A 23542-nucleotide genomic window follows, 5' to 3' on the forward strand; every position below is an offset into this window, starting at 1 on the left:
AGGTCGTTTCCTAGTTCTTAGCTCCTACTGAGTTCTGAAACCAGCAAGAGCTGGGAGCCCCTAACTCAGAGAAAAGACAAGATAGAAAGAAAGATACAATCTGATACATCACTCCTGAAATACTTCTGGCTGTTTGACTACAGAATGGGACTGTAGCTTGTTTGCACATAAGTAGAAAGTTATACTGTGTCCACTAATACCTTGATAACTGTTGGTAAATCATTCTTTGCCTATAAAGATCGAAGTTACTTCTTGAATTTTATTGAATTTCTTTAATTACTTCTATTAGAAGGTTGTCTGGAGTTTTCAGAAACTCCAAGGAGCTTTCAGCGGGTAAAATTTCCTGCACATTACTCCTGATTAGCATCCTCACAGTGCAATTTTTCTATCTAGCCATCTCAGATGGATTTTTAAAGATCTGTTCATCCTCTTCCTAAATTCAATCTGGTAGCCTGCTGTTAGCTTCTGCACCACTACTCTGTCTCAAGATTTATCATTTAATATGTTGATCAATAAGCATGGCAAATATTTTTTTTTTTTACTTTGTCAGTAGTTTAAGACCAGATAATGCTACCTTTTGTATACATCATCCACTGCTTTTCCTGTAGTGTCCCTCTCTTTCCTAACAGTTCATGGCCAGTGATTGTAACATTCCAGTGATATGAATCATTCCATTGGATGTGGTATTAATCACATATAATTGCTCTCTATAAATCAGTGTATCTAACACATTTTGTTTATCACTCATACTAGCATTGGCAATTAGGCAACTAAATATTTTTTTTTTTTTTTTATGTCTCTTGGTGCCTTAATTCTTTACACACATTCTGTTTTGAATGAAAGTTGCATGTCTGAGCTTATACACTGTGTTCTAGCCGTGGGCAACATCACTTCAGATGTAAACCTAAAGCCTTCCCAGCTACTTCAGCTGTTTTGTCACCACATGGAAGATCCCGAGTGTGTGTTTCTGTATGCAGCCTATTGGACAGGCTTTTGTAATTACTGAGATGTTTTTTAGTATGTTATTTTTAGAAGTTGGCTTAAATGTTATGATAATGACATTAAAGAATTTTCATTAATTTAAGAGTTTGAGGTTTTCTTCTCTTTATCCAGAACAAGTGTTGTAGATATTGTGAAAGCACTATTGTGTTCCATTGGTCAACACATAATTTTTTAGGCAATTTGAATTTCTGTACAAACACAGCACTAATTAAGAGTTTGGGTGTGAGATAGTGAAAAGGAAAACCAGAAATTTAATAGCAAAAGGAAACAATGGACTTGGCTCTTGACAGGTTGAGAGAGATACTTTGAGCTTTAGTATATTACAAAAACAGCACAAATATGCTGAAACATGCTCAAACATAACTATAGATGAACATACAGAGCTTTTTAGCTTCCAGGCTGCCAGCATTCTCAGTAGTTGGCTTCATGTGAACACAGCTTTACATTGTTAAAGCTTTCCAAGTTTATAAATATCTTGGAATCCATGATGTCCTGCCAATTTCCTTCATTTTTATTCTAGACATCAGTGGTTTCTGGCATAAAATTTGGTGTATGAACTGAGGATCTGTCTACACATATGTAGGTATCCATACTCCCATACCCTCTACCCTTGTACATTCCAGTCATATGCACTAAGTCTGAGCAGACCAACTCTCCTGAAAGTGTGGGGAATTGCTTTTGTTTTGAAGCTTGGATGTAATTTGCTAGGAATACCTGGACTTGTCTATAAATATGTGATTAGCGAACTTTTGTTTGCAGTTACCAGTGTCCATGCATTCTGGTCCTTCTACTTCCTTAATATCTATACATTTTGTCTTTTCATGAACTTGAAATCCATGTAATTTTCTCCCTGCTTCCAGCTCTCATGAGCACTGCTCAAGTACAGACAGGGCAGATCCCCACCCTCTTTGCCAAACCAAAGATTACCCTTGTACATGCAGTTGGATAACCAGAGGAGTATACCAAGATTCTTATTCATTTCTGGAGGTGATATCCATACGAGGATGATTTAGCATGAGAATATTTACTACTGCTACTAAGCCACAGGAAAGCAGCTGGGGGCATTGGCAGGCTACTGGACCAAACTGCTTTACTGAGCATAGATCAAACACTTGTAGCAACTATGCTCTGAAAATGAGGATGCAAATCCAACGTTCAGCAACTTACCTTCATATTCTGGGATGTCTCTGTTCAAAACTGACCACAATTTTTCCATGCCACGATGAAGAGCTTAAAATACATCATCACCTGTTCTTTACCCAGCAGAATGACATGCAAAAAAAAGATGCCATAATACTGAAGAGGAATTCCAGGAACAGACTGCACCCATCTCAGTGCAGGCTTATTCACGTCCTCATAAGGCTGGATTTTTTGGAAGATATCTGAGAATATGTAGTTGAGTGAACTCACACAGACAGCCACTTGCTGCATTGGTAACCACCTAATTTTAAAAGGAAGGTATTTTCCACGCTATAATTATGAAAGATGTTTAAAAGTTGAGCATGTTCAGCTTCAGGCAGAGTTTATGTTATTAATTTTTAAAAATAAGTTATCTTCTCCTTGTGTTACAAAGGGACCATCAAGCATAGGAAAAATGTTCATCCAGACAAATACTGCGTATTTCAGAAGACAATTTTTGCAGTGTTTAATAGTCACAGGATAGCAGGTTTAGCACCTAAAGAATACAGAATTTTGAGAGAGCAATAATTTTTGTTCCAGTGCTACCAACTGCTTGCCAGAAGTTTATAATTCTTCAGAAATTAACTGTGGAGTCTCTGCTGAAGTCCACAGATATTGCAGTCTACTGCTCATCTTCCCTGCTCTGTCACTCCACTGCAATCCTATGTGGCATTGATGAAATCACTTTTGTGCTACTAAATGCTCACTGTCTAGTTCAGCACTTGCTGAGTTCCTTTCTGTGGTTGTAGACAGGATGCTTTTCAAGCATCCAAACAGGTCCATGTAATCAGCTAGTTGACAAGTTAGATATTCAATTAATTAATGGATACACCACTTCATCTCCTGTATTCCTCCTGCATGCAGGCTGATACAGGCTTATTTTCTTCTGTTTTTCATTCTACTCTCATTAATTCCTTAATATTTTGGCAAAAAAAAAAAAAAAAAAAAAAAAAAAAAAGAAGAGGAAGGAGAAATTAGCCTAGACAAATTTGTATATCAGGAAAAGTGGGTTTGTTTCGACTTAACCTTCTTTTTACTTCAAGACACCAAACCCCATTTCACTAACACTTTTTTTTCTTGTGAAGAAGAACTAGAGGTCTCTGTGCTGAAGAAGTAGATGGCATGGAATACTGAAAGGCTGATCAAAGTATTCACTAGACAAATACAAATTTAGGAAAGGGTTCTGGGCTGTGTTTGGATCAAAGAATATACTGAGGTATAACACCTTTTCATTTCTGATCTACTTGTTGTGTATCAATTTTTCAAAAAAATCCTTTCCTTTCCTTTGTAATAACAGCTTTTCAAATGAATAGATGTGCATAAATAAATAAATTAAGTTTTATTTTAAAGTACAAAAGTCAAAAGACACCACTGTCTCCATAAAAATCTCACAAACAGGTAGAATCAGCATTTGGATAAACAACTATAAAATTTCTTGCAACAACTCCTCTTCACAAAAGCATTCTCCAAAAATAAAAGTTTGTGATTACTAGAAGCTTAAAATGCATATGGCAAAAATAAATTAAACAAAAAAAAAAAAGAAAAAAAAAGGAGGAAAAAAAAATAACACAGCAGTCAAACATAATTAATTAAGCATCACATATCTTTCCCATCTATTACTCATCATCATCAACCTGTGTTGACAGGATGTGGGCAAAGACAACCTGCGGCTTGCCTTGAGCCTCTGCCGCAGAGGACGCAGGATGGAGACAGGAGAGGTTGGGGTTCCCGCTGTCGGGCTGGCTCTCCTGATTGTCACCACTGCCCTCACCAGTGCTGTGTGCTGTGTAGCAACTCCCAGTCCTACCTAAAGCCTTTGTCACTTTGGCATTGAGCAGGTAATGCTGGTGGCATTGTATCCCCTTGTTACTTACACATGCCTTTTCCAGACAATTTTAAGACTGACACTGTAAGTCCTAAAATGCTATAATATTTTTTGTCTTGTTTCTCAGTCCAATGAGCCGAATCTAAAACTGATGGAAGTCAATGACACCACTTTGTTGACTGGGATAGGTGGTGGTTCGTGTGCTAAGAGAAATCTCCTGATATTTTCTAGGAAAAATAAATCAAACCAAACAAACCAATCAACCAACCAAGATTTAAATTAAAATTCTTGTTTGGACATTTATACTTTAAAAACAGTGATCTTCATACGTGTTTATTTAATCTGTAATATTTCAGGCATCTATCAAAAGCCCCAAGTAAATAACATGGTTGATCTAAATCTGCAGGGTTTGATGAAGTAGATTATACAGAATGTACTCATATTTCAACACTAGCATTCCACTACTTTTTCCAGTATATTTTTAAATTACGAATGCTTCCTCCATTTGAAATAATGATTTCATTAGTCTTATTCAATAGTTCTAATTTCGTATCAGCATAAATATATTAAACCTGTCATCAGGTGTTTCAGCATCCATTTTAAAACATTATTTCATATATGTATATAAAAGAATAGTTCTTATTATTGTCAGGTTCTAATAATGTTCAGCCACAGATTATTCTGTTTGATGGAAGAGTAAAGACACTTGGATGTCTAATTCTTCATTAGTCTTTTCCTTGCTGTAATGAGCAAAGGTGTAAATATTAACACCTCTGATTTTCAAGCATTAGTTTAACCTATCATCCATAAATTCAATTTCATATAGCCAAGCTACTTTAAAATTGAACTACTTTACCCTTAGTGAGTAATATGACTTGAATCTTTGATTTACTGATATTTTGGTGTATAAGATTTCTGTTTCTGAAATATAACCTTTTACTTAACCGTAACCTTTTCTGTTTAGTTATGTTAATTTAAAATATTTGAAATGGCATCTTTCAAATTATTCAAAGAAAATGGATTAATTTCTGTTATTGTTTGTATGATTTTCTCTTTATAAATTATTTGTTGCAGACTTTGTATTGTTTTACTGCTTGTAATTGACAGCTTTATAATACCTAAGGGCATATTTGAGGTCTCTTTCTCTTTTCAAACACTCTATCCACAGCAATGGCTGGTTTTCTTTGTTTCTTTGCTGTCTGTGGAAAGCAGATCAGAGGGTGCTACTGAAGGTGGTAGAATATTACATTCTTTTGCAACTAGCAGTTTACTTAAGCTATGTAACTATGTGTCCTGTAAAAGCAAAATGCAATTGCCCTGGCAAATCCCATGTTTTCATAAATCATGAGCAAAACTTTTAAGGTTGTGAAAACCTGAAATATTTGTATCCACTTTTTAATTGTTGATGTGCTGATGTCAAGCCACTGTACAGTGTATTTTTAGTAGCTCTCTCCATGACTAGTTATGTGTAGAAATAAAAAGTAAGGGGTATCATTTCTGGCAGAACTGGAGTGAATTAGAAATTCTTTTTTTGAGACATTTTAAAATATTCACTTTTTAACCTTCTTTAAATCTACCTCTTGCTATATTTTGCAAGTGTAGGGATTTAATGCATGATGCCTACATATGTGTACATAATATTCTCTACCTTTTGTCTTTAATATTCCTTCATTTTTAATTATTAAAGATAAGTATTTGAATTATAAATATTCTAGTTATACAGGAATAGGCAAAGCAGGCACATACCCTCAGGCAAAATTCTTCCATTATCCATAATCCTTCTGCCTCCTGCCTCCATTTCTCTACCTCCTATCTTTATGTCGTCTCAAAAAACACAGAGGCATTCTTTTAAACTAACCTTCTCCTCCCCACTTAAACCATAGAAATCCCTTCTCAATATGTATAGGGGCCTATTCCTTGAAGTGGGATGTCATACTTGTCCTAAATATAATAAAGTGCTATCTTCAAGGCATTTCTGCATCCAAAACACTCCCCAGAAACCTGCCTAGTCCTCCCATCTAACCAGCCTGAATGTCACAAATCATAGCACAGAAGCTGCTTTATAGTGAATCATTAACATTGTCAGGAATGAGTTGGCAAGGAAAAAAAAAAAAGCTTTCCATTAGAGAACTGAGGAAGAATATACAAATGACAGCATTGTCATTTCTCTTACATTGTTTTATAAAGTGCACAACTGATTAGGAAGAGATTATTATAGAATATATACTCTGTGTATGCATACATGACAATTTTGTTTTCATCCTCTATGTTTATAAGTATGTATGGATGTGCTTTAGATTAACTGTCTTACTTTAGGTTTTTCAATTATTTGAGTAGCAGTTTCATTATGTTGAAAGACTCTGCATCCTCAACAAATATAACTAAGAGGTACAGAAATGCAAGATATATGTGGAAGATGTTTCTAATCTACATAAAGATTAATAAAGATATTCCTAACTCCTATTAGAAGGCATCTGAAAATGTCCTTTAGAAGAATAACTCTTCAGTATAAAGAGACTGTTATCTGATTACAACTTGGAGGTATGTGACTCTAATCTAGATGCTTTCTTTTCAATTTTCCTGTTTGGCACAGCTTGAATGGGATAATATGCACTTATAACATGTAATACAATTAGTTCTCTTTTGAGCATCAAATATTGTAAAGAAAGTCATTTTGATCAATACATGTGATGCTTTTTATATAAAAACCTAATATATTTGTGTTGTAAATTATGGGTTTTTTTCCTCCTTCATATCTTAAAAGACAATTGCATGGAATTATACATGGCTTTGTTGTTCAAGGAGATAAAAACGTGTCAAACCGTCACAGGCAAAAAAAATGTCTGAGCATATACAGTATACACCTAAAAAAAAGAAGATTGATTTTCAAAGAACATTAATTTGCTTTGACAATGTGGTAGCTTTCTTTAAATTGTTGTAAAAAGTAATGAAAAGTATGTAAAGCAGAAAATATTGCTCAGAATTTCACAAAAATTTGCACAAATAATTTTAGAGTGCTTTTCTTTGTCTTAGATGGTCATTTGCACAGTTAGGTCATACTGACTACATTGCTTTGATAGAAATCTGGAGTATTTAAGCCATTTCAACTGAATTTTGGATTTATTCTCAGGTCACTGATCCCAGGATCTGGCTATATTCTGCACAGTAATTGCTAGCCAAAACCAACAATTCCCTAAACTTTCAGTCTCCTACTGATATTTAGGTGTGGTTTGAGTGACAGCATTACACAGACAGAGGGAATCTATTTTTTTCTCCTCTCAAATAGGTTGATTGTGCAAGAGCTGCTTCAGACAGAGCAATTTGCATGGTATCCATCAACACACAAACTACTTCCTTCACAGGGCAACTGCCAGGAATATATAGGCTCCAAAGTACTGACACCATAGCTGAGACATGGCAGCCTAATCATGCTAATACCCACATGATGTTGCCTCTATAATTACTACAGCTTGTCCCAAAACACAACTTGGAGCTGGGTGAAAAGGACACTATTCTTTCTACCTCTTTTCTGGTACAATGGAGGTGATTTTAAAGAAAGGTAAGATATGAATGCTAAGAGTAATCCTAATAAAATAATAACACCTAATAAAAATAATCACAGAGTGAGTCTTTTCCTTTGAACATTATTGACATCTTCCTCCAGGGAATCTTGGGAGGTCTTTGCATAAAGACTTGATCCAATGGCTAGTCCACTTTGAGTACTGTTTGAGGTCCTAAGAATTAAGCCTTACAGACAACCAAGGTGAAGTAGCTATTATCTGCTTGTTTCTAATATGAAGCCATTACCTTTTTTACAGAAGATGAAACTTCTAGAGCCAGAGCCACTAAACACAGGCGTTTTATCTGACAGTGAGACTTTAAATAGAAATATGCCAGAAAAGGAAAGGAGACAGGATAAGGTCCCAAAATCCATGATTTCTCTAAGACATTCCTCTAAGTAAGAGAGGCACAAGGAAGAATTCCATCTTAAGCAAGCAGTAAGATTTTCTCTTTTTGTTTGATCAAGAAAAAGAAAAAAAAGAGAAAAAAAAAAAGAAACCAGTGTGATTTACTGACCATTTATAGAGAATTCCATCTGATAGGTAAAAAAATGTATGCAAATATGTTTTTTATATAGACACATGAGCATGAACTATTTATTACTGATAAAAAACTGGAGATTAAATAACTGTTCCATCAATTAGAGAAAATATAGATTTTTCTGTATAGCATGGCATTGCTAACATGTTAGTTTTCTGTGTGTATCTAGAGGAAAGAATAAAAATTATTCCCTTTGGGAAACAGTAGTTTGTTCTGTTTGGTTTTGCTTTGTTTTTTCCTTTGAGAATGGTCCTGAGTATAAGGTGAATTTTGTCCAAAGTCTGTTTAGACACACAGGAAATGCAGACAGATTATCAGGAATATAGGCAAACTGAATATTAGAGTTCACTTGGTTAATTCCTCAAAGCCCAACCCAGAGAGGGTCAAACACCATCAGGTCTCACTCAGACACTATACAATAACCTGCACTCGTTTTCATGTTGTTTACCAGAACACATTATCAGTAGCAACTACCTAAACATTCAAAGCAAATTTTGAAGGAAATAGCAGTCAAGGAAGTGCGATGTAACTACACCCCTCAATAATTCTGCATCAATGAAAAATGCAGAACTGAGACTTGGGATTTCATTGGCAAATGTAAGATATTTCCCAGCCATCACATAACACATAGAAAGAATGATCATCCATATCCACATCTTCATGCTTACACATTCCCCTCCCCTTCCTAATATAGTAGCATCAGTGAAGAAGAGGAACATGATAAAAATAAATGATGCATGTCAGCAGAAAGAAGGAAAATATTGTTAAACACATGCAAACTTATGGCTCAAGAAGTCCCTGGGTAAGTATATATGTGTGTGTATATATATATATATATATATATATATATATATACACACTCATATCAGACAATCTCTGGCTAACGGTGTAAGAGCCACCAGCAGCACACCAGAGCAAGGAGGCAAGAGACAGAGAACAAAAAGAGGATTCTGTCAAAAGGCTTGCCTTCTGTTTGGACTGTCTGTCTGTACGACTAATCCAGTACCAGAATGCCAGAGCCCGTGCACGTGAGATTGCCTTTACTGAGGCACCTTGCAGCGACATGAAAGCACTTCTGTGCACCTCAGTTACCCAGAGCTGGAAGGCCTGGACAAAGCTGAAACTGGAGAGTGACTCACAAGTGGACTTAGAATTCAAAGCCAGGGAGAAATGCTGGATGGAGGTGCAGACTTGAACAGAGGAGACTGGTATGGGTAGGGATAAGAAGGGATGGGGAAAGGAACAAAGATTCATCTGTTCCCCTTCTTATCTGTTACATTCTCTCTTTTTAGAATGCATATTCTTCAGTAAAGCAGAGATAATTCCTGCCTTTACTCTTGTATGGTGCCTAGCACTGTGTTAGATGCAATATATCTCAACCAGACAGCAGATGCAGCTCAGACTTTGTCAAAGAACCATTTTTTTTTTTTTCAATTACACATTTTCTTAGGAAAGCTTCTAATGAAACATTTCACTCTGATATACTGAAATCTATTATTATAAAAAGTGGAAATATTTGGTATAATAAGATAATATTAATTATAACAATAAAACCTTTTTAATTAATTAATTTCTTTTTTTTTTCTTGTTTTGAGATGTGATTGTTATAGTTTTGGAATTTTCCATTAGAAAAATTCCATTTTTTTTTCTTCAGAAAAGCTATGTCTTTGAAACTCTTCTTTCTAAAATACCTAGCTGATTATTTAACTACTTTAATGCCTTTATGCATAGGCTGACAGGTGATAGAAATATTCTTTATTTGGTACTTATTCAGTGGGGCTTTATGGGAAGATGATATAGGAGATGCCATTCAAACCCATATCATACCACTCATTTACCAGTTAAAGGTTACCTGCTACATGGAAAAGTAATCTGAACCCAGTGACAGAGTCTTTTGAGTACTCTGTGCTGTGTAATAAATAGAAGTTCTTGCTTATGAAAACAAAGGAGAAATATCTCTCTATATTTTACATGACAAGAAACTAAGACTCCTCCCATGCCCCTTATCTCCCTAGGGGTGAGGCCGACCTAAAACATCACCAGCATATTTTTGCAAGGAAGTTGCCAACTTATTGTCAAAGAGAATTAGTACAAAGAAATATGAGCCTTTGACACTAAGAATAAAAGACTAATAGAAGAACTGGAAAAAAGGAAACAAAACACCAAAAAGCACAGGAAAATTTGATTGTTTCTGTTTTCCTCCTTTATCTAAGAGAATTAATTCCTTCTCAGTACTTTTGTGAAATCTGGTAGTTCTGCTTTTCATAATCTGCTGCCACTTCATTCTAATATCATTTTAGGTGATCTTCCCTTATTTGAGTTCTGTTTTCTGTTTCAAATTTAAATTATTCTCATGATACAAACCCCCTTCTTCTCCAGAATTTAACATCCTACATGCAAGTTTAACTCCTATTTAGTCATTTAAATAAGTATAATGAATTAAATAATACTGCTGATAGTAAGGCTGAGCTCCCTGAAATCATACAGAGTATAAAGTGCTTATTGATTTTGGAGAAGTAAACAAGAACATAGTAATAGTCATAATGCACAAAAATAAACTAGTAAATTTATTGGAATGTATTAAATATATACAGGTAATCTATTCATCATGACTTCCTACTTATCTATTGTCTGTATCCTCTGTTGGGGCGTCACTTCCAGTCACGCCATCATGTTAGTCTCTGCTGCCTGTTTGTTGTGCTTTCCAGTAAAAGCTCTTGTATTGAGCCAAATTTGGTTTTCTGTATAAAATGTCAGGATCCTCTTAGGGTTGTAAAAGGGCATTTGAACCTCTAGTCTCCAGTGAAATATGATGTATTTGTGTAGATATCACTAATTACATAATTAGCATACCGAATGGTAGTCATTCAGAGTGAAAAATGAACAGTAGAGTGGTAGAAGAATTTAGGAACATACGCTTTCCTTTGATCCCAGGGCAAACATTTCAGAATAAAAGCATTTTTTACCTCCCTAAACAGGAGACAAGCACTGTCTGCTACTTCTTTCTATTTCTCCCCTTTAGGAACCATGAAGTAGAGCAAAGTAGGCCAGAAAATCTGGCCCGTGGCATGTTGCTGTCTCAGTCAGATATCGTATCCATGTCTAGTCCCTTCATTACCTCATTCCTCCTACATCAAGAAGAAGCCAGTGTAAATTGCTAAATGAAGAAAGCTATGTGGTCTTTCAAGTTAAACAAAACCCCTTGCATCAGCCATTCAACTACCAGCATACATTCTTGTGTCAAACAAGGAATTTTGATGAACCTCTTACCAAAATTAAAATGTAACAAAGATTAGTAAAGTCCCAAAAGTTGCCTTTTAGAGAAGTTCCTTTTTTAGGTCTAAGCTAGTTGCTATATTATTTGCAAAAGAAATATCATCTCAGATGCAGCATCTATATTCCAGTAAAGTTCTGCTTTTTACCCAATTTTCCAGCTGGGTTGATCGAGGCAAAAGGAGGTCAAGTGACTTGCCAAGGTCAGATGGCAATCCAGTGCTTTACCAAGGATTAGAATTTAGGAACCTCCTGATTAATAGAACAAATAACCTCCATGCACCAAATCCCCCTGGGATGGGCAAATCACAGAACTGGGTAGGATTAACCAGAAAGGACTTGTCCGCTTGGGTAAGCAAAATATACCCAGTACAGAAGAAATACAAACATTTTCAAGTTGCTGAGGCATAATCCTAGGAGCCATTTACATCCGTGTGCTTTTGTAATTTGTGGAGATTTTTAAGAGACCAGTAAGGCACAAGGTTAATTTTTGAAGCCATGCCATTAAATAGCATGCACCCATTTTTATTTTAAAAATATGGAATAACCCATCTCAATACCCTATTATTTTAATTATTTAAAGAGATTCAGCCATTGGCACTGACGATTTGCGCCATGGAAAGCCCTGTCTCCTAACAAAAGGGCACATGCTCAGAAAAGCAAGTAAACAAACATTCCAGACGTGCCTTATGTTCCAGCAGCAGTGCTTCTTAAACAAACCTTACTAGTTACAGAGCAAAAATGGAAACTGTCTGTTTTGATTTAAATCTGTCCCTAAGCAATTTCCATGAGTTAACACAGCAGAAGCACAAGCACAGGAACAAATAAACAAACAAACAAAGAAACTTGAGCTTGCTTCTAACAACTGAACTGCCACCAGTTTCCAAAATGCAATCATAGAGCTGTCCATTCTTGCACCACAATTAAAAGCAGCTCACAAAGGAGGCGAGCTGCTCCACCCCAGCCATGGGAGAGTGTGTTGAAATGCTAATTGCACACAAAACTTCTGTGGTGCTGGTGATTAATATACTTATTGTTATTGTTAAAATTGGAATGACAAAGAGTATAATATAGCAATGCTTTTATGTCCTCTGGCTGTTCAAAAGTGTCTCCTTGCACTTTCTTTGGGTGCCAGAATTACTCAACTTCATTTTACGGTTTTCACTTGTATTGAATAGACAGGAGACGTGGAAGAACAGCTATTGGAGTATTTTAAATAAAGGAAAATAGGTAAGAATTTTTTTTTTTTTTTTGTTTAGGAAACCTGTGGTGGAGAAGACAGAAGGAACTAGTAGGATATGTTCTGCTAGGTGAAAAAAGAATGGAAGAGGACCTGGACTTCATTTTAATTTACAGAGTCCTGATTTGTTACTCTTTCAACTTTACTCAAGTCATAATTCCTTATTCACTCCTATAAACTACTAAGATTTCCTGTACAACCCACCAAAAGACTTCATGGATGCTTAAGAAAATAAACACAAAATTGGCTCTTACTAGCTGCAGTTATATGCTCAGCTTTAAATATTTACTGAAAACATTTTTCTGAATAAGGGTAAGATATTTTGCATCTTGCAGAATCCAGCTTTCAGAGTCTAACTGCTACAGAATGATTTTCAAGGGAAAGAAGGATGGTCATATGCTCTGTTAAGCAAGTCCCTTGTTAATTTCTGTGGGATTCATGAGAAAAACAACTGGAGTCAATATTGACAATCCTTGCTGCATGGCTAGGATTCAACTGTTTATAATCCTGACCCATTAGTGGTGGGGATAACTAGTGGTGGTTAGAATATCTAGTCTAAGTTAGTCTAACTTCACTACAATGTCTAACATACTTAGTGTTACCTCAGCAGTAAGTAGCCTATTTATGTACTCCTGTGCCTTACATAGCATAAACCACTAATTATAATGAATATTTAACTGAAAAGAGACTGCAGCAGATCAAAACCCACCTTGGGAGTGATACTTAAAAAGAAGATGCTCATCTTCTCTGTCGGAAGACTATGGGTCACCTCAGCTTCAAATGTCTTGGCTTCATTGCCCATCATGTATGTGGTTGATAACATGCCCATGACATAGTAATTATATGGCTTCTGCAGCAAAGATTTTGCTGGTTTTTAAATATCAAACAACTGACAGAATGAAGGCAAGGAACATCAAAGCAGGGCTGCAAGTTATTGCTGCTGCTCAACTGGATGCACATCTGTGGAGGAGGAAGAAAAGGAGAAAGACAGCAAAGAGGAAGAGCTTCTGAAGGTCCAGGAAACTCAACTCTGAAACACAGCTCAGGGGAACAGCAGCAATATAGAAAAGAGCTGCTTGAAATTAACCTTGAGCAGGTAATTTGAAAAGAACTTGGGATTTTAAAAGCTGGTTCAATCAAGCGAGTACTAAACACCAATGAGCTCAGCACAGGTATGTCACAGCAGGTAGTATTAATTTATGTAAGTCAGGATCTACTCGGAAGTTCAATAACTCTCCTCACAGAGATGTAGAGACAGAATTAGATTTATTTTAATGACTGCTGTTTTTTAAATTCTTCAGGCTACAGAATAAAAATTGACTTCAGAATAAAAATTTGACTTCAGGAAAATGTATTTATCATACTTTTGATATACTGTGGTTTAGGGATCATGGTAGGCTGTACCAAATAGGTAGGAGGTCAGTAAGACAGCAGTAGCTCTTAATTTGGCATGCAAGAGGGGTCGAAGAATTACTGTCAATAGCAGCCACACTGCTGCAACTGACTATACTAGTTCAAGAATTCAGAAGGTTCCTTTCATGACAAGTGTGGTCCCTAAAGGCTTTCCAGAATTAAACAATATGATTCCACACATGAATGATGATAAAAACAAACTTAGATGATTAGTCAACAAGCTGAGATTTGAAAGGAAGAGCTGGTATAGCAAACTACTCCATGGGATAGACACACCAAAGGGGAAGACCCTATCACACAGGCAGAGACCACCTAAAGAAACTAGTGGAAAAATGGTAATGGTAAATGATAATGCTGATGAGGCAGTACAGATGTAATATTTTCTGATCCTTGTAAAAAGTGTGATTTAAATTTTTGCTGGTAGAACTTATATGCATCTTCCAGTGGATACATTGCTACTGATCAGCTGTGCAAACTCATCTCATGATGGTGTGCATACTAGAGTGCCATCAGATACCTTGATACAGCAGATATGGAATCCCTGCCTCACTTTAAAGCTTTGCTATTTCAAATAGTAGTTTTTGGTAATGTTGTGTCACTTTTTGGATTTCCTGCTTCTGGTGACTTGTACAGGGATTTTGACGAGACTCATGGCTGCTGAACCATCTCAAATAAATTGAGTTTGATCTAATCCCTTTTGATTTGATTACCTTGTCTAAGAGCAGTTTAGTCACCTGTCCTCTGTGTGTGTACCCATGTTGTAAACTCAGCACATTTCAAAAGGTCAGTTTGGCTTCCCTATATTTGCCATGTAAAGCTATTGCAAGGCAATTCAAGATATGGCATGGAAGACTCAAATGGGAAAGCACAGCTCGGGCTATGACTAGTCTGTTTCTGCTTGTGCTTGTATTAGGAAGTGCATCAAGCTCATGTTATTTGTCCTGACATGTTCCAGTTTTGTCTCATTTTTTATACACATAAATGTAACCAATATACAGTAAATCTGGATTCAAAACTCTTCATAAATTGTGCACTAATTTTATTCCTTTTAACCAGGAGCTTCACCTTTGGCACTGCTGTATTTATGTTCCTTCAGAAAATCTCTAGATCAACATTTTGTGGAGGAAAAGAAAATTCTTGTCCACAATGACAGACAAGACATAAATTAAAAATGGCACCTTTATTTTGTGGATACCTTCATGTTATCTTGAAAGATTTAAAAGCAGCTGCAGGGCTTTTATTTACAGTACCCTGGTTGATAGTGACTCTGGAGCAAAGATCTGTCAATAGCCAAAGAGCAGCAGAGCAGCAACCATGGCACTTCCTTCATTTGTGATATTCTGGCATTACCTCAGCCCACTCTGAAGAAATTCACATGTAGGGAGGCTTGCCCAGTTTCTGGTTCTTTGGTGCCAGAAGACATGAAAAAGCAGGACCAGAAGAGACAAACTGATATATTTGTAAATGAAAAAGCAACATTTTCAGGCCTGGTTATACTTGTGAAAAGGACAATGATTTATGGTAGGTGGAGCCAGCAACTGCCTGCAGCCAAGTTAGTTTGATGCTTCCCTTTAGACGACCATATTTTCACTTGTTTAGAACTGTGCCAAGACATTGATGGGGGTAAACTTTTCCTTGAAGAATTGTTTCATTCAGGTTCACTCCCCCTGCCCTGAAGAGTTGCAAGGCCAGCTTGATTGCTCCTAAGTTGGAGACAAAATTTTTTCACCAAGTTTGAAAAAAATAACCTGCCTTTAGTTGGGAATCAGGGGAATAATAACTTGAAAAAATACTGGAGAGTATGAGAGGAAGGGTGCTGGTATATAAAGGGAATAAATTGATGCAAAATATGTGGAGCTGAAAGCCAGGCGTCTGGAGGTGATGACACTTAGGGTGATGATACTGAGATGATGAAGAAAGGGAACACAGAGGTCAGGCACATTGACAAACAGGAGGAAACACTGCCCAAATTGGAGATTTGGCTTGGTAGATAGGCAGAAAGATCTGAGCCCTAAAGCACTTTGTCTTCCAAATGTAAAATTTAATCTGGAATTCTTGAGCCTTACCAGATTTCTGCACTCAGCAGATATTTGTTGAACAATAATCAAGGCATCTGCCAGCACATTTACTAGTGTAGAAGTGGCTTAGAGAATCACAGAGAGACTCTCACTAGTAATGTCTCATGGTTCCCCATTGCACTGGTAGATGATGAGACAGATGAGTAAATTGAAAGCTGGTTTTCTGGTTGAATATCAATATGATATGACAAAACATCAATATGATATGACAAAAATAGATGGCTATATGTTGCATTACAGGAAAAAGTAAATAGAAGCCACACAAAAATTAGCCTTGTAAATCCAGGCACTCAAAAGTTATGAAATGCCCAGGACTAGTTGTGCAGTCTTAGTTGATCAAATAAACTTCTGCTTTATGATATAGCTCTTAAGGATACCCTTTGCCATGATGCTCACATGGGATTGTATCTCATGCAATGTTCTGGCTTGCTTGACCCCCAAAGAAGGGATGTGCTTAGATGTCTAATAGGTAAAGATACCCCAAAAAAGCCCCAATGACTGTTCTTCATATAACATACAAAAAATAATGCAGCAAAAAATCTTGCCTGTTCCCAGCACTCCTTGATGAACTCTAAAGAATCAGAGAAACTTAGGGTGCCCAATGGCCCCACTCTAGGGAGGCTGAGATTTATGTTATTAAGGATGTTCTTCAGAATGGTTCTTTAACTACACAGGTTGTGTGGTGAATGACACAAAGAAATGCTAAAGGAAAAAAAATATTTTAAAAATCAGACAACTGATCCAAATAACACAGTTGTCTTTTTGTCTGTCCTGTATTCTTCAGATCCATGACATTGACTGTATCAATTCACTCAGGATTTAAACAGCTGGCTACTTTTCATGTTTTTCTCATTTTGTGACATTAAGTCTGGAACTCTGGTGCTGGACTGGCAAAAGTGCTGCAAGATAAGTGAAAGAGCACAGGAATTCTGAGAGCACAAAGGGATACTCCATGCCATATATTCCAAAACATTCAGTTGTAGATATCTCAAATTGGACATTCATGCTAAGGAATTTTTTCATTTTTAGTCTTTCTGTTTTATTTCTCTCTGTGTTGCGAAAGAACCCATATGGAAATACATTCTTTTCTAGCAGAGGTTTTGTAGAAGTAAGATGGTAAATATTTGTGATGATGCAGATAGAGCTATAGGAAAAATCATGAGGAAGTTAATAATTCTGTCTTCATATCTGGGGCTGAATAGTTCGCAGTAAATGGCGGAAGTCACCAAAGGAAAAATAAGAAAAAAAACTGTATTCTATCACTGCTCACTGAGTATCTGTACATCCTGTGCATGGAATGAGGTATAGGACCCATGAAAAAAATATTACATCTGTAATCAAATCCTTATTCATAAGCTATCCAAGAAAGCTGAATTAACATGGCATGCATTGCCTTAATGATTCTAGTTTTTCTCATATTCAAGAGTTTAACCTATTCAATAGAAACATTCTGTTACCATCATTGTATGTATATGTTAAACAGAAAATCCAGACCTATCCAATCCAATCTGAGATACACCATAGAAGATCATTGTACACGGTTGGTGATTTAATCAATTTATATTAAGGAAGAATATTTTTGATTCTTGTGATAGGTGATTATGTCTAAAATTTTTAGAACGGCAAATAGTTCTGATATCAGGGTTAGGAGATGAATAAAACTTAGTAAGACACATGCTGCTTTTTTCCTTTCCTAAGAAAAAAATCAAGCTTTAATCCTACAACTGCATATTAAATCATTTATTCACAGTGACAGGTAGGAGAGCACAGATATAGTAATCTACCAGTCTGGTATCTGGTATGCATTGGGAGTATGAAATAGATCTCAGCAGGCTGAATGCTGTGCACCCACACAATGTACAATTCTGTGATTACAGTAGGTAAGTGGTTTGGGGAAAAGTGGATTTCAGACATGCAGGAGTCCAGTGTAATATGGGGTATTATTTGCAGAATTTTGCTGGGACACATCTGGTAATTTTAGGCCTGGTATAATGTCTGATTGGCTTGCCTTTTGTGCCACTGAGAATCTAGAATCCTTAGAAAAATTATGTCTTTCCTGCAAAATTTTTATGAGGAATCAATTTTAAAGAAAACAAGTTAATCAAAGATGATTACATTTACAGATTTCTGTAAAGGAAATAAAAGCAATGTACACAGCCACATTAACATCGTAGAACAAAAGTCATTCCTAAGGGTTTGTAATCTCACAACTACCTTCAATACAACACACAAGATTTTCACTATTCTGCACAGGCAACTGCATATTAATAGAATTTGGATTGAATATAAGTGATGAAATTCCTCAGAGCTAACAGTGCCATCCAGTTGTGAGTCCTTCTGGGTGGTATACTCATACCTTACCTTAATGTAGTACATATTTCAAAAATGCTCTGTCACTTATGATAGAAACCATAGGCACTGCATTATAAGTGGCAAAAAGCCCTGCCAGGGAGTGCCTGCAAATGACTTGGTGACAGCAAAGAAAGCTGAACCCTTGGTAGAATCATTCCCCAGTGTTACCAGCTGGTGGCCCATACTACTATTTCTGTGAAACATTCCCCATATGGATTTACTTTGAGTGGGTAGTGACACCTCTGATCTTGTCATCCTAAGGCATGGAGGGCAGGCTAGGCTGGATTTCCATAATTCCAGTCCAGAACTGTCATATCAGCATTTTCTACAGTTGGCTATATACCCTTTGGAAAAAAAGGGAAAAAAAAAAAAAAAAAAGGAGAAAAATATAGGGAAATCTATTTCTTTGTAAAATAGATCTTTTAAAGCAGCCTTTCCTTTAGGTTGATTATGTCTTTCAGCTAGAGGGGACTCTTCTGTGGTATGTTGGGCCTCATGGCAATAACTTGCAATAGTCATCTCTCACATTTAAAAGAAGATTTAGAGTCTTTTTTTGAAGATGCAAATAGGCCAGATAAACTTGTATGTGTATAAGGCATCCACCTATTTCTTCAAGGTACTTTGGTCATTGTGTTACAAGTTATGTTAGTACTCATTGGGTTAAGGGGTAGTAGCTGGTTTTGCATTTTCTTCAGCAGATTTTTCAGGAGGTTTTGGTTGTGCCAGCTTTAATGCCAGTTGGAACTGATAAAAGTGTAGTCCAGTATTCTAAAATCCAAAACTGGGAAGAAATGGGTCAGGTAAATATCAGTTGTCTTGCTGGTGAAAATGAAAAATGAAATGCATGGTATGCTCTCAGATATGGCTTCCTTATCATAGCAAGTTCCCAATTATTAATTGTACATAAGATAAGTTATTCTCTTTTCTTTTAACCAAATAATGTGGTTGACAAAGTATCATTAGATTGTTGATTAAGCATCAAGTTGTGATTAACATGGCATTTCACACCTTTTCCAGAGTTACTGTCTCAGATTGTCAACAGATATCATTAAGTCTGCTTACAAGTCATACTTGAAAGATTACTTTTGTTGTGTTTTTGCAAAGGTTGGCAACTTTCAGAATTAAATACAAATGAAAATTTAGCATAAATTTACCATCTTGCTCATGTCTGCTCTGAGCAGGTGGAATCCAGATTCCCCTGTATTTTTCTAGGAAAGAGTGCTATGCATGCTCGGGGGTATTTCTTCTGAGGGTTCATCATAGCACATCTCTAACATATGGGTCATGCTTTTTGGAAACTTTCCTTCTGAATTAAAAATAATCATAATTTCCTCTGATGAAATATGTGAAGGGGTGCATAGCAAGATCTACAGGTCTGGCCAAAGGCTGGAAAGAAAAGAATTACCTCTTTCTGGACAAAGAAAGGACTATTGCTACTTCTCTTGTAAATAGCAGTGTGCATCAGGGGAATGCTGAGTCAGCTGCAGAGAATTAATCAGCCTTTCACCATCTTGGCTCAGGAAAACTGAAATTGTGCGAGGGAAATGGTGCTGGGATTCAGTAACAAAAAAATATTCTAGAAAATAAGACAATATATAAAATTTAAAGTGGAAAAAAAAAAATATTCCTCTTTCTCTCTAGACTAGAGAGAACCTCCCTAATTTCTCTGACTTCAAATTTGATTGAAACAAGTCATGCATTTAAGAGTGTTTTCCACCCACTGGCTCCTTGGGGCATTTAAAAATCTGGTCACTTTATGTGGCTATTTGAATGGGTTCCAACCTCATTCAAACATCTGACCCTGTAGTTCTCTACTTTCTTCCTATATATTTAGTTTGACATTTAAGGTTCTCTGCCTTCAATTCTCTATTCTTCAAAAAACAGCAAAAAATCTCCATTAAGCACATAGCATACAAAATTCTTTTATGTTCTAGACGTCTTTAATGAGAGGAACTAAACAAAAAATTAGATTCAGAACCTCAAAAATAAGGTGTGGATAAACACTTCCAAGCTAAGGGAGAAATAATTTAAAATTGAGGTACGTTAATTTACTTGAAAGGGCCTAGGTTTATTTACATCAGCAGAGGATCTGACTTGCAAATATTACATGTCTCTTCTGAAATTTTTCAGTATTGGAAACACTGGAGTAGAAATCTTAGAAGCAGCAGTATCATTATGTAATTTCCAGTACCTCTCTCCTCAAGCTGTGCTGTTCCAAAGGAAAATCTGCATCCCAGGACTGGATAATACCTCTGACAGCTTCCCCCAGTCAAGTCACCAAGAGCTGCAGCTGGGCTGGGTATAACAAGAATCCTTGTGATATCCCACCCCAGTGAATTTCCTCCTGCATCTAGCCAAAAGCCAGCCTCTCCCAGAATATTAAATCCACTGAAGCAGAACCTTGCAACAATTTATAGCAGGTTTCTAGGTGCTTAGTAGCCATAGTGCTTTTCTTGTTTATGGTCCAGAGTTTCCTCAGCCACACTCTGTAATTTCCTTACTAAGGTCTTACTCTCAGGTCTGAATATATTTACATGTTTTACTCTGTAAGCTTTTAAGCAGCAAATTATACAAAATAGAGGTGAGACCTCTGCTAGTTGAGTCTTCCTTTTATTGTTCCATTGTAGTTGTGTCTAGAAAATAAATAAGTTAAGAACTTGAACTGACATAAAATAAATGACAGTTCAGGTTCTATAGGTTCATGTTTATGACATGATTGGCCCACAGCCATTGCAGCTATTTTGTAGTGTACAAGATGTCCTTGATTTGCTCTTCCACCACTATGATAACAAGCACATATAATCTTTGCGTACACTCGTAACAGGCTTTGAGCCTCTTCTTCTACCTGAATTTATATATTCAAAATTTACACTGTTCTTCACAGAACTCCCTCAGCTCCCTTAAATAATCCTTACATTTTCATCTATATTGCTTTCATCTTTCAACCAAGTTGAAAATTAGACGAATACAAAGAAAAAGACAAGAAAATATGATAAATCAAGATCCTTGTGAAATTGCAGAATTAACAAAGACTTGCATTCATAAAAATGGAGAATTTTTTTTTCCGATAATATACAAATTGTGATAATTCAAGGACAACTACCCCACATATTTTCTGATTTGTAAAAACACCCTCTTCTAATTCCTTTTGAGAGCAGCCATGCCAAAAAGCCATATGATAGTAGCAATAGTGGACCTTTGAGTGCATCCATACCAGTCCTGTTATATCTCTCATCTGCTTTTGACACACTGATCATGAGATTTTTTTTTCTCTGTTTTTTATAGATCTCACAGAAATAGCCTTAGTGTCAGTGACATGACTCCATTTCTTCCTCACTGAGCATACATTGGAGCATGTATTGAAGCCAAATAAAGAAATGGTATTGGTTTTTTCCTTTAAGACACATCATATAGACTTCCAAGGGCTCTCATTTTGTTTACACTCTTTCTAGGAAGTAGAAACAGCTGAAATTTCAGTGTGGTGATGGCTCCATATTTACAGCTCTATTGCACCTGACCTTGCTAGGGCTACAAAATGTGCAAGCAGCTTTTGTAAAAAGGGGACACATGAATAAGAGCTGGCTGGAGTTCAGTAGAAAGGGATTGAGTAAAGTTCAACCAAATGAGAAAGTAATAACAATTTTATAACAAGAATGATCATCTGTTTATCAGCTCATATGGTAACACAGTTGTTGGATTCTTAGTGGCTGATCCATTGTCAAATATCCTTGCCCAGGTACTCTTTATTTCTTTATCTTGTCTGTGCAATGACATCCATTTCTTCCTGGTACAGATATGATTACTTACGCCGTGATTTTGCTGATTTCTCTGGTGTGTCATATATTGAGCTGCTCTTTATCTTGAAACAGTGAAAGATTGTAGCTCACACCTAGAATATCTCTGAGAGCAACCTTTTGCCTAATTTTCTCTGAGCTACAGTGGCTTCTTAGTTCCTAGCTAGAGCTTCTACTTCAGTTTTGATCTATGGGATGTTGCAGTCAAACATGATGGGACAAAGTGTCAAAATCCCACTGAAATTCAATATGATTTAACTTTTTTGCTAAACTCCTTTCAATTCCTCTGAAAAGTCTCAGTCAGAAGAACTTAAACACGGACCAGGCTGTATGGTTTAATACTCAGGATAGGTAGGTATTTTTTCCTACTGTAATTGAAGCAAACTGAGAATGAGGCTTGTAGCATTACCATTAGTTACTAATAATGTATTGTCTTTTTCTGAAAATTCCCAAGTCTTTATAATTGTATCTCCATGCAAAAATTCAGGAGGGTGAAGGTCATTTTGCTCTTCTTGTTAAAAATTTAATTTACTTTGTGTTGATGTAAATGTGGGAAATGTAATAGCAAATTAGTTTTGTTCTTTCCATCTGCATTCAAAATTAATATTTAGTGCAAATTTTCTACTTCATTTTCAGATAATCAAAATACACAAAGCTAGTAAGATTATATCATCACTTCTTATCTCAAAGAAATTTTTGTAATTATGTGAGAAATTAATCTATTTTAACCTTCAAAAGCTACCATTCTTAGGTGAATGGCATGAGAAACCTGAGCATTCACATGGTAGCATTATGATTAGCCTGAGAGCACATAACCAGAATATGCTGAGCTTTGAAGAAAATTCAGGTAGTGGATTACTTTAAACTTTCATAGTGCACAGAAGCCAGTAAGGTAGGTTTTGTGGAATCATATAAAGATATTTATGGAATCATATGAACAGCCATAATGAGCATTGGCAACTGGCAAGAATGCTGCATTTAGGCTGTAATCCAGAGAGCATGTTGTTTCAGTAAGCAAGAATTGCTCTTTGGTGTCCAAGTGAAAAACAAATGGTGATAAAGAGGTGTCTGGATGAGATACATCTAATTATGCAACATAAGACTTGGGCAGTAGAGATATGATAGCTAGAGAGAGAGAGGCACACATACAGATAGCGTACCAAAGAAGAATCAGGCTCTAGAAACACCATATTAATCTTCAGAGCTAAATTTGATTTCTTGAAACTGGACAGACTGTTTAGAGGGAGCTATAGTTTTTACTTAGCATTAAAAGATTGGCATTTTA

Source organism: Lonchura striata, chromosome 6 (genome assembly GCF_046129695.1).
Source record: "Lonchura striata isolate bLonStr1 chromosome 6, bLonStr1.mat, whole genome shotgun sequence".
NCBI lineage: Eukaryota > Metazoa > Chordata > Aves > Passeriformes > Estrildidae > Lonchura > Lonchura striata.